At 45.9% G+C, this 12215-nt stretch overlaps 1 long non-coding RNA gene across 1 annotated transcript; it reads right to left on the reverse strand.

Annotated features, from left to right (window-relative positions):
- Window positions 1-1252: 1252 nt before the first annotated feature.
- LOC311522629 lies at window positions 1253-7530 on the reverse strand. The gene is made up of 2 exons (XR_014712173.1): window positions 6659-7530; window positions 1253-3751 (listed from the first exon to the last, which is right to left on the reverse strand). It is a non-coding gene; the product is annotated as an uncharacterized lncRNA (long non-coding RNA).
- Between the last annotated feature and the right edge of the window lie 4685 nt (window positions 7531-12215).

A 12215-nucleotide genomic window follows, 5' to 3' on the forward strand; every position in this document is an offset into this window, starting at 1 on the left:
ATGTTATCTGTTCTGCATAGTCTCCAACCTTCTCCCTGTGTAGCTCCTCACCATATGCAAAGATCTGCATAGGTTCCTAGGGATTGTTTTACAGAGGAGATTGTTCTCTGCATGTCAGGGAAGATCTTCATGTGGAAATCTCTCTGTATCTAGGGATCAGCCTGTGACTATCTGGGCCAATATATTTTGGGTTGCTTACACAAAGGCATAAAGTCCCAAAACAGGAAGGTAAAAATCCCTTTTTAAATGTCGCTAATGAAACCACTTTTAGAATATTACTGTGAATTCAATTCTGAGCAGCAGAAAGAAGAAACACACAGAAAAGCAAGGATTTGCAGGTCAGGCTTATGAGGGAAGACTCTAAGAGTAAGAGAGCTAGGGGCTGAATCATGGCCTTGGAGTGTCTGCAGTGGACCCCCGATGGAGGACTGTAGCTTGGGTGACTCCTGAAGAGGAATGCCCCCCATAGGCATTTGCCCAACTCTTGTCCATCTCCAGGAGTGGAGTCCATGACTGCACATCATCAGGCTCAGGAGGAACCTAATACAGATGGCTATATATTCTTAACAGAAACAGAAACAAGAAATTTAGATTTTTATTTTAAATTAAAACTCAGTTTCAGAATATTGCAAAATCGAGCCTAATTTGAGAACTACTGATTTTATGCATGCCCACAATTTTCAACTGTTCCTTGTTTTGTACGAAAATCTTATGAGATGCCCACTGAGCCTGCCCAGAAATGACATTTCAGTTGCTTATAACCTTTTATTTTAAAAATTCTCCGTTAGTGACCACAAATTTAAGAGACCACACCCTCCACAAGGATGTCCATAGCAAGCTTCAAACTTTAACTCTGTTCAGAAAAGTAGTAATTAGAACAATGAGTTTATGAGCCATGGTGATTTAGTGACTCCCAATCAAGGAACACCTCCTTTTGTCATTTCAGTCCTGCTCACGATAGAGGTTCCCTAGACATGAACCCATCTCAGAGAATAACCCCTTGTGTCACTGGGACTTAGCATCATGTTAAAGAGCTTGAAATCCCACTTACATCCATTTCTTTTGGCTGGGGAGAGTGGAAGTTTTGAAGGTTTCAAACTGGTTAATTCTTGGTTTGGCTTGGTTTGGCCTTTCCTCCCTGAGTAAACTTTATATTTTCTCAGGAGTGTTGCCGGCACCCAGTGCCGAGAGGCTGAACAACAGCTTGAGTGGTTCGTTACCCGGTTTGCTACACCCAATAATCACAACGGGGTGGAGAAGCAGAAAAGTTTATTTGCAGCTGCAAAAAGGTACAGGGAGAATAAAATCTCAAATCCTGCACAACAGAGCAGGAAGTTACACAGGCTTTTATACATCCTTTTTTCCAGCATACTTATCCAATAGCAAGCTGCTCCAAGTATCCATATAGCCAGGCAATCCAGTTCCCAGCTAGTTCCCTGATTCTCTGTATCATTTGTTAAACTATACATAAAGCTGCTTTATTCAGCATTGTTCTTCCATATCTCCCCTGTTTGGCCTTGCTTAGTTTCAGGCAGTCTGACTCTGCAACATACTGTTGCAGATTCTCAGCATAACTGCTGTGTGTGCCTCCAGGCGGGGGGGGCCAAGGACACTTGGGCCTAGCACACAGAGCTGCTGCGAGTGCCTCCAGGCAGGCGGGGGGGGGGGGGGCAAGGACACAGGGGCCTAGTGCGAGGGGGCTTCATCGACACTTGTGGTCTTCCATCCCCTCGAGTTACCTAGTGGCCATGCCCCAGTGTTCCCAACAACTCCCCCCTTTGAGAACACTCAACAGCCTTGGCTCTGAGTTTTCTCACTTGGGCTACTTATTTCTTTACAATATGACTTTGCATAAGCACTTTGTGATAGCCCTGAAGAGAATGACTTATTAACTTTTGCAAAAGGGCCCTGACACATGATACCGCACAGCATAATACCAGTAATACAAGCAGTACAGGAAAGAGAAATTTCAATAGCAGGCTAAATAAACCACCAAGCCAAGACGACAAACCCCAGCCTGAAAACAAGGTTTGCAACCAATCGTTCTCTGGAGCAGTATAGGCAACCTGTGCTCCGGCTCGGGCATGGGCCTCAGCCTGTACCACCTTTTCATAGATCTCATAACTGCTATCATTTACATATACACAACATCGGGGCCCGATGAGGGCACAAACCCCTCCTTGGGATGCCAAGAGATAGTCCAAAGCCAGCCTGTTTTGGAGGGAAAACGTCCTGAGCTGCTGTACCTCTTTATTTAATGTTTTTACTGCGGACCCTAAATCACTAACTGAGTCCTCTAACTCTAAGGCCACTTTCTCAAGTACCATCTGCAGCCTTACAGTATAGCGGCCTATGCATGCCAGGGCTGGCCCGGTAAACAGTGGCGCTATTCCCAGTACAGAGCACCCTACCAGCTTCTCGGTTGTGAGGGGATTCTTCATATTGCCCGCCAATGCCTTAGTCAGTCGCCGCAGGGTCTTTTCTCATGACTCAACAGAGGTGTCTCGGGCATTTCTAATCTTTCCTTTGGGCAGTGTGGCAGTTATGGAAAGATGAGGAACTCCATGAGCTATATAACAGCTACCTGTCCAGTTGGCTGGCAGCACCTTGTAAGCCTTTCAGCCACATACAAAATAGTGACCCTGTAGGGCCCAATAAGGACTGTTTCTTAAGGGGATTCCTGGGATATTTAAGGCTGCTTTGGCTGCTTTTTTAAACAATTCATATGCCCCTAGGGGGGCATCCCATCCTCCTGATTGGGTACAAGTGGGGGCATTTCTAATTGTGCCGTTCAAATTACACTTGCCATAGGGACCACTACAAACCCACCATTGGCTTGCTACATTGGAGATATTAACTGGACGGCAAGTTACATTTCCAAACCCCTTTTTTGTGGTAAGATTATTTGTAAGTGTTTCCCTAAAAGGGGAGGAACCATTACACCCACACCGTTGGCCTCCCCTGTTGGTCTTTATCCAATACCCATAAGCCCACTGTGTAATAACACAGGAGCTCTTTCCCACAGGATGCCCATAGGGATCAGATTGGTTTCGGGTAAAACATAACACTCCCTCAGTGAGTACTGCAACTGAATACTCCTGGTCCTGATAGGTGGCTTGCTGTAAAGAGGTCTTGTTTCAGAACGGTGAGTCCGTTCTTTCCTGCTCTTTGGTGGTGGCTAATTCTGCTAGGGTCAAGGGCAGCATGTCAAGGGGCATTCCCGTTTTGGGGGATAGTGGAGTTGGAGCACATACCCAGCAATCAGTCTGGTTTGTTAAAGTAGCAACATGGTGCGCAAGCAAAACAAAGGAGTTATGCTCCCGATATGCACAATTTGGAAATACCAATACAAAGAATAACAATGTTACCCAATTAATTATTACCAGAGTCTTTTCAACCCAGGGTCTTTAGTACCTGGGTGGGCCCATTTTAGCATTAAGGTGCCCGCTATTTGTGTCTTTTAAACAGTAGCTTTAGCCCGAGATCGTCACTAGATGAGGAGTCAGCAGGTTGAACGGTCCACTGTTCTGCTGACGAGGGGGCAGGTACTGCCTTCAGACGAGAGTGATGGATCCAGTTCTTGTGTCCCTTGATTTTTGCCGCTGTATGGGAGATCAGCAGGACGGTATAGGGTCCTTTCCACTTTTCCTGGAGAGGCTCGTCTTTCCAGGTGCGAACAAGCACAGAGTCACCGGGCTGTAAGGAGTGGACGGGAGAGTCCAAGGGGAGAGGCTGGGAATCCTTGGTATACCTGTGAAGAGACAAGAGAACAGCAGACAGGGAACACATATACTGTGACAAAAAAACATTACCCAACTCCCATTCCCCTGACAGAACCGGGGTGCCATTCATGGGCCATGCCCTTCCAAACATAATTTCAAAGGGACTGAGCCCTAATCTACCCTTTGGGAGAACGCGGATACGGAGTAGGACGAGGGGCAAAGCATCAGGCCATTGCAGTGAGGCTTCTTGGCACACTTTTGAGAGATGCTGTTTAAGGGTCTGATTGGTACGCTCCACTACACCACTGGCTTGCAGTTTCCAGGGCGTATGGAGTTTCCAGGGGATCTGTAAGGCATGTGAGATGCTTTGGATGATTTTTGACGTGAAGTGTGTCCCATTGTCAGATTCCATCCACAGGGGGAGTCCAAAGCGAGGAATGATCTCCTTAACAAACTTGAGGGCCACTGTCCTGGCAGTGCAGTTACGGCATGGGAAGGCTTCTGGCCATCCGCTGAACCGATCCACTATAACAAGGAGATATTTGAACCCTTGGGTACGGGGAAACTCAGTAAAGTCTATTTGCCACACTTGTCCGGGGCCCGGAGTGGGTTCTAGGGCAGCTGGTGGCACAGGATGTCCCGGTCGGGGGTTATTCTTTTGGCAGACTAAGCAGTCCGCTTGTACCTGGGCAGCCAGGGGTCGGAGTCCGGAAGTGATAAAGTATTTTCCCATTAGCTGGATAAGTGCTTCCCTGCCAGCATGAGTGGTTTGATGTAGTTTCTGCAGCACTGGCCGGATTAGGCCCTTTGGTAAGAGGACCTTCCCTTCTGGGGAATGGAGCCATCCCTCCTTTTCCCGGAGACTGAGTTTGTCAGTTAGCTGTCTCTCCTCCCCAGAGTACTGAGGGGTTGGAAGTTCCCCTACTGATGGGATAAGGGCATGCATATGGGCGTTCTCAGTCTGAGGGGATGGCAGGGTGGCAGCATGCTTAGCCTCTCTATCTGCCCGGGCGTTACCTCTGGCCACATTTTGATCCTCCCTTTGATGGGCTTTACAGTGTACCACCGCCACTTCCGAGGGGAGTTGTACGGCTTCTAGGAGCCGGAGGATTTGGGGCCCGTACTTGACTGGGGAGCCTTGGGCTGTCAGCATTCCCCTTTGCTTCCATAGGCCAGCATGAGCATGCAGCACACCAAAAGCATACTTTGAATCAGTAAAAATGTTGACCCGCTTTCCTTTTGACAGTTTAAGTGCACGGGTCAGGGCTATTAGTTCGGCAAGCTGGGCAGAGGTCCCCGCAGGCAAACCTTCAGCTTCCACAGTGTCATGGAGGGTCACAACAGCATAACCCGCCCTCCTTTGCCCATCTATTACAGTACTGCTACCATTAGTGTACCACTCATAATCTGCATTTGGGAGAGGTACATCCTTTAAATCCGGACGGCTGGAGTACTGGGCATCTATGATCTCTAAACAGTCATGTTTCTGTTCCTCTGTTTCTGGCAAGAGAGTGGCTGGGTTAAGGGAGGGGCAAGGCTGTAGGGTGACTTCAGAGTTTTCTAACAGCTTAGCTTGGTACCGAGCAATCCGAGCCTGGGTGAGCCAAAGCCCTCCCTTTGCAGCCAGTAAGGCTCGGACCATATGGGGAGTATAGATTTGCATAACCCCTCCCAATGTTAGCTTCTCGGCTTCCTCAAGCAATAGGGCAGTAGCTGCGACCGCCCATAAACATGCCGGCCAACCCTTTGCAACCTGATCCAATTGCTTAGAAAAATAAGCCACAGGACGCTTCCATGCTCCTAACAGCTGTGTAAGCACTCCTAGCGCCACCCCCCTTTGTTCATGTACATACAACTGAAACGGCTTAGAGAGATCCGGCAGGTCCAGAGCTGGGGCTTCCATCAATTTTCTTTTCAGGATTTTAAATGCCCTGTCAGCCTCTGGGGTCCAACAGAAGGGGTCATGATCTGCTTCTTTTACACAGTCGTACAGGGGTTTAGCCCACAGTCCAAACTCTGGGATCCATATCCTGCAAAAGCCTGCCATACCCAGAAATGCCCTGAGCCGCTTACAATTATTTGGAGAGGAACTTGACAGATAGATTCCTTTCTTTCTTTTTGCTTGAACGCTGACGCTCCCCTTGCCTTAGCTGTAACCTGATCCCTCTCCACCTCAGACAACAGGGTTCTCAGGAGGATATTACAGTCGTCTCAATCGGCTTGTGACTACTGAGGCACCCCTTAAAGACTGAAATAAACCTGCTTGCGTTCATTGAGAATTCCCCAGCCTATGTTTTAAAAGCTGCTTAGTCTATTGGATTGAATGGCACATGGGTGTAAACTTGCATAGTGGTAGCCTGACGTCCATCTGCCCCTGGGCAAGCCACAACAGTCTCTGTAAGCAAAGGATAGAGTCCCACCGAGGGGGCAATCTCTGTAACCCGAGGCATCCTACCCTTATACGGTGGGGGTGTGGGGGCCGAAGGGGACACCGGCTCTGCCATTACAGTGGGGGTTGGGGTCTGGGGACTAACATTAGCTGCTACCAAACCAGTTGGAGTCAGATTACAGTGCTGTAAAATATCTGGTCAAGTACATAAAGTCAGAAACAAATGCGCATATATATGTTCATTCCATTTACCCATTCACTGACCAAACTAATTGGAGGATCGTGTTGTAATTAATTGACCCTCCTGGTGGCCACCACTCCTGGTCCTCTAGTTGATATTGAGGCCAGTCAACTGTACAGAATCGTTTTAATTGGCTCTTAGTCATCGGATCCGCACCAAATACCTTCCAGTTTGCTAGAATGCACTCTAGGGGCGTACACCGTGCCCTAACCTCTGAGCTCTGTCCCTGTCCCATACCTACAGGGTAACTCTGGGCGTCCCCAGGTTCCAACAGAGCATATAATCCGGATTTTAAAAGGATCCTACCTGATCCAAGGGACCGGTTCTTCACCGTGGCCCTGCAGCTGCTCCTCCCCCACGTCTAAGGGACCGGTTCTTCACCGTGGTCCACAACAGCTTCTCCACTATATGAGTGCGTTGCACCGTTGTGCCCTCTGGGGTCGATCAAATCGCGTCTCCTCCGAGGCCCCCGATGAACTCACCGGTGCGCGCTGGGCGTCGGTTCTCGCCGCAATCCTCGACCTCCAGGAGGGGTCCGGGCAAGGCTAAATTGCAGCCTCGAGCCCACCCAGGGACGCCAAAAGCTGTTGCCGGCACCCAGTGCCGAGAAGCTGAACAACAGCTTGAGTGGTTCGTTACCTGGTGTGCTACACCCAATAATCACAACGGGGTGGAGAAGCAGAAAAGTTTATTTGCAGCTGCAAAAAGGTACAGGGAGAATAAAATCTCAAATCCTGCACAACAGAGCAGGAAGTTACACAGGCTTTTATACATCCTTTTTTCCAGCATACTTATCCAATAGCAAGCTGCTCCAAGTATCCATATAGCCAGGCAATCCAGTTCCCAGCTAGTTCCCTGATTCTCTGTATCATTTGTTAAACTATACATAAAGCTGCTTTATTCAGCATTGTTCTTCCATATCTCCCCTGTTTGGCCTTGCTTAGTTTCAGGCAGTCTGACTCTGCAACATACTGTTGCAGATTCTCAGCATAACTGCTGTGTGTGCCTCCAGGCGGCGGGGGCCAAGGACACTTGGGCCTAGCACACAGAGCTGCTGCGAGTGCCTCCAGGCAGGAGGGGGGGGGGCAAGGACACAGGGGCCTAGTGCGAGGGGGCTTCATCGACACTTGTGGTCTTCCATCCCCTCGAGTTACCTAGTGGCCATGCCCCAGTGTTCCCAACAGGAGGGTCTAATGCTTACTGATGTGTGCTTTAAAAAAAGTGATCACTGGTAGTCAAATGCTCTTTACAAAAATGTGGAAGGGAAAGAGGAAGTAGTATACTTATGACTCCTTTCCTGTTTGATAGTTTATCCTTTATCTAAAAGGTACCAAGGGAGGTGCTGATGGTTGTGAAATCCCATCATCATTTTCAGATTCATGAGGGAGCATAGTCTAAAATGAAGGCTTTATCTACACGAGAAAATTGCACCTATTTAACTTCAATTGCTTTTCAAACAGATTTAGTTAAACTGGTGCAACCTGCGTGGACCTTCTTATTTAGGTTTAAGAGTGGCTCATTTTGGTTTACCTTCAGTTGATTTTTAGTCAACAAGCTAAACAGAAGTAAGTCTGATTTAAGTCAAAATAAGTCAAGAGAGCTTTTTGGACAAATTTAACTGCATCTGTTTAAAATCACTACTTAAGCTAAACTGGTGCTACTGTCTTACGTACTGTCAAAGTCAGATTCAAGACTCACTGAATTTGTCAGACCACTCTGTTTATTAGCAAAGCGCTTTGCCAATGCACCCAGATATATGTGAGCCTCCTGCAAAAGCTCAAGCTAACTTATTTATACAGAAGCCAAAGCCAATTTAACATAGGAGACAAAAGGAAGCAGAAACTGACAAATATACATACATATCCTATTTGCATACTAACGTTTACCAATCTCCTAGCTCAGTAGGAGCTCTAAGTTAATTAGTTTGAGGACCCATTGTTTCACACTCCTTAATGTTTCTCTTCCTGACAACTATATTTCAAAAAACTCTTCAAGCAGCATTTCTTTTATAATTTCAATATAATTCATTCTACTTTCACAGTACACAAGACTTAAATTTGGCTTTACTTACAAAGGCTCATGAAGCAGGTGCTTGAAATGCTATAAACACAATTCAGAGGATAGGAGCAGGAGTTGGCAGGGAAAGATGTGCTTGAGGGATTGGTGGTTATGAGTCCATTTAATTTTAGTGTGGATAAAGCTTTGAAGCTGCGCAAAGCATTTTAACTTTTCCATTGTGATTGTTTCTTTGTATGGAGTTTTTCCTGCTAAGTTAATACCTAATGTTGTGTGGATGTATGCTTGCACCTTGTATTGTGTTGCTCACCTCACCTGGTTTATGGGGAGATTAATTTACACATAATTTTCACTCATGTTTGACATCTCTGGCTTTCTGACCTAGCATTCTTCCAACACTGCAGAAATAGTGCCACATTACTTTCTATCAGTACTCTGGATTGTGAGGAGAGATGCTTAAAACATTGCTCAAAATGTCATTATACTATCATCCATGGCATAAAGGAGACCACAATAAGTACCAGGTCTGTCATTAACCAAAGAGGGATATTCAACCACCAAAACAAAACTTTCCTTTGAATTCCCCTTTTCTTTCCTCTTTATTTCAGTCTCCTTTTCCTGCAGAGAAATTTGGTAAAATGTGACACAGTACAGGACTTTTGTGCCTCAGTTTTAGGCACAGTCAAATGTGACACAGTACAGGACTTTTTTGCCTCAGTTTTAGGCACATTCAATATGGCACTCAGTAATAAAGTAAAATATAGCAGCCAGACTTTTATCTGGGGTGGATGAACTGGTACAGAAAAGACAAAAACTAATCCAAATTTTCATCCAAACTTCAAACTGACCATTTTGATATTTCAAAAATGTTAGTTACAGATGTTTTATCATTTTTTTCACCCCTCTGCACTCCCTGTTTACAGCTGAGAGAACCAGAAGTGCTGAAACAGCAAAGATAAGCCTGTTCTCATGAGCTTTGCAGACCAAAGAGATGTAACGTTTGAATACGCTGTACTTTGAGGTGGATATACAAGCTAAATTTTCTGAGGTTTACCCACCATTCCTGTACTTTTTATACCTTTGTAAATTATCCCAAGCTTGCTTTGCCTCACCCCTGTCTCTTTTGCTTGCTGCAAGACCAATAAAAGCTGTGTCTCTTTATAAACAGAAAGTCAGCCTGGCCAGTCTCCTAGGGAAAACATGCTGCTCCTGCTGTCAACAGTCCCAGGTTGTAGATAACTTCCTGCAAGTGAATTTTTTTGGAGAAAAAGAGAGGAAGGTTACTTACTGGTAACTGTTGTTTAAGAGTTATTCTGTGCATTCATATTTAAGGGATTGGTACCCCGGTGATAAGCGCACAGAACCACTATTAGTGGGTATCTAACAAGCAGTTCCATCCAAGATGGAAGCTGGGCTGAGGAGTTGTGAGATGAACAGAGGCTGAAGCATTGAATTCCAAAACCTCAGCATTTGAACCGGAGGTTAAGTCTAAGGGGTAGTGCTTAATGAAGGTGGGAATTAAACTTCAAGTCTCTGCTCTGCAAGTCTCACCAATGGGCCTAAAGACAGGCCACAGAAGTGTCCATAGCTCTAGTGGTGTAAGCCTCAATTCTTGTTGGTAAGGGATCCTAGATACAGAATAGCACAACCAAATGCACAAAATAATCTATTTGGCTAATCTGTGAGTGGAGATCTCTGCATTTTACATTTCTCCCCATACACCACAAACAACCTACTGGACTTTTGGGAGGGCTTATATCTCTTTAGATAAAAACAAATACATTCTTCACATCTAAGATGCGGAGACAGGTCTCCTCGAGGTGTGAGTGCAAGGTTGGGAAGAAGACCAGGAGGGAGATAGACTGATTAATATGAAAGTCCATCACACTTTAGGAATACATTTTGGGTTGGCATGTGTCAAGGTTCCTTCCTCACTCTGAACTCTAGGGTACAGATGTGGGGACCTGCATGAAAACCCCCCTAAGCTTATTTTTACCAGCTTAGGTTAAAACTTCCCCAAGGTACAAACTATTTTACCTTTTGTCCCTGGACTTTATTGCTGCCACCACCAAGCGTCTAACAAATATATAACAGGGAAAGAGCCCGCTTGGAAACGTCTTTCCCCCCAAAATCCTCCCAAACCCTACACCCCCTTTCCTGGGGAAGGCTTGATAAAAATCCTCACCAATTTGCATAGGTGAACACAAACTGAAACCTTTGGATCTTAAGAACAAGGAAAAAGCAATTAGGTTCTTAAAAGAAGAATTTTAATTGAAGAAAACGTAAAAGAATCACCTCTGTAAAATCAGGATGGTAAATACCTTACAGGGTAATCAGATTCAAAACATAGAGAATCCCTCTAGGCAAAACCTTAAGTTACAAAAAGACACAAAAAACGGAATATACATTCCATTCAGCACAACTTATTTTATCAACCATTTAAACAAAACAGAATCTAACGCATATCTAACTAGATTGCTTATTAACCCTTTACAGGAGTTCTGACCTGCATTCCTGCTCTGGGAAAAGCAACACACAGACCGAGAGAGCCTTTGTTTCTCCCCCCCTCCAGCTTTGAAAGTATCTTGTCTCCACATTGGTCATTTTGGTCAGGTGCCAGTGAGATTATCCTAGTTTCTTAACCCTTTACAGGTGAAAGGGTTTTTCCTCTGGCCAGGAGGGATTTAAAGGTGTTTACCCTTCCCTTTATGTTTATGACAGCATGTAAGAACACTTGGCTCTTAGGGTAACACCACCATCAGAGCTTGCAACTCACTGATGCTCCTGGCAGCAATGATAACTATAAGGAAAGTTGTGTGAGACAGGTAATCCAGAGAGCAATCCACAGGAAGCTCAAAGGATGGCTCCATAAACTTTGTTAGCAGCAAATTCAAGTCCCAAGCAGGAGTAGGCTTATAAGGGGAAAAGCATGGGTAAAATCTTTAAAGCTGTATGAAACTGTAGAGCGGGGAAAAAACAGCAGACAGGTAAAAATATGCAGAAAATGCAGACGGATGAATTTTCAGGGATGCTATGGACAGGCCAGCTTCTTTGCAATATAATAATAAAAATCAACGGGAATAGGCAAGAATTCTGGAGCAACCCCTTTAGCCACTGTCCAAGCTGAGAATGTCTTCCATTTGATGGTACTTTGGAGTTTACAATTGATCTGACACTGCTACTATTCAGTCCAGTCTTTTCCCCAAAGAAGTCAACAAGTGTTTTGCTGTGGCAAGCCCTGACGTTCTGGAGAAAGATTTCATGAGACGCTATCAGATGCATTGCTGAAGATGAGTCAAGACATGTTCTAGCCACGAATTTTATAATTAGATTTTTTAAAAACTAGTCAATTTTGCTGTTCTTTATCAGCTCATTCTGCTTATGGCTGGATTGTAACTACTGGATTGTACCTGGCCTGGACAGAAGTTGCCAAGTGCCTTCCTGCCAATTCTTTTTTTTTTTTTTTTTTTTTGCGGGGGGTGGACGCAGGGCTGGCAGGTGGGGGCAAACACAGGGATGTTAATGCTCAGGTTTAGCAATACTGGTGGTAACGCTGCAGAGACGGATGGAGCCTGGGATGCTCTAGATCTAGCAGGGCCCAGTGTGAAGTCATGAATGCCTGGCCCTCCTCTCCCACTCAGCATCCCCACAGCGTCAGAGAGCGATGAGTGGCCAGTACTGGGCGAAGAGCTGACGCCCCAAAGCAGCCACAGGCCATCGCCCCCTACGCAGCAGCAAAGGCTGTCCACGTGATTTCCCGTGGATTCCCACCGTCCTAGGCAGAAGCCTTGTGCTCTCGCCCAAGGCTTGCATTCAGAACGCGTGCGCGGAACCAGGGCGAGCACCG

This window comes from Lepidochelys olivacea (genome assembly GCF_965140295.1).
Source record: "Lepidochelys olivacea isolate rLepOli2 genome assembly, chromosome: 1".
Classification (NCBI taxonomy): Eukaryota; Metazoa; Chordata; order Testudines; family Cheloniidae; genus Lepidochelys; species Lepidochelys olivacea.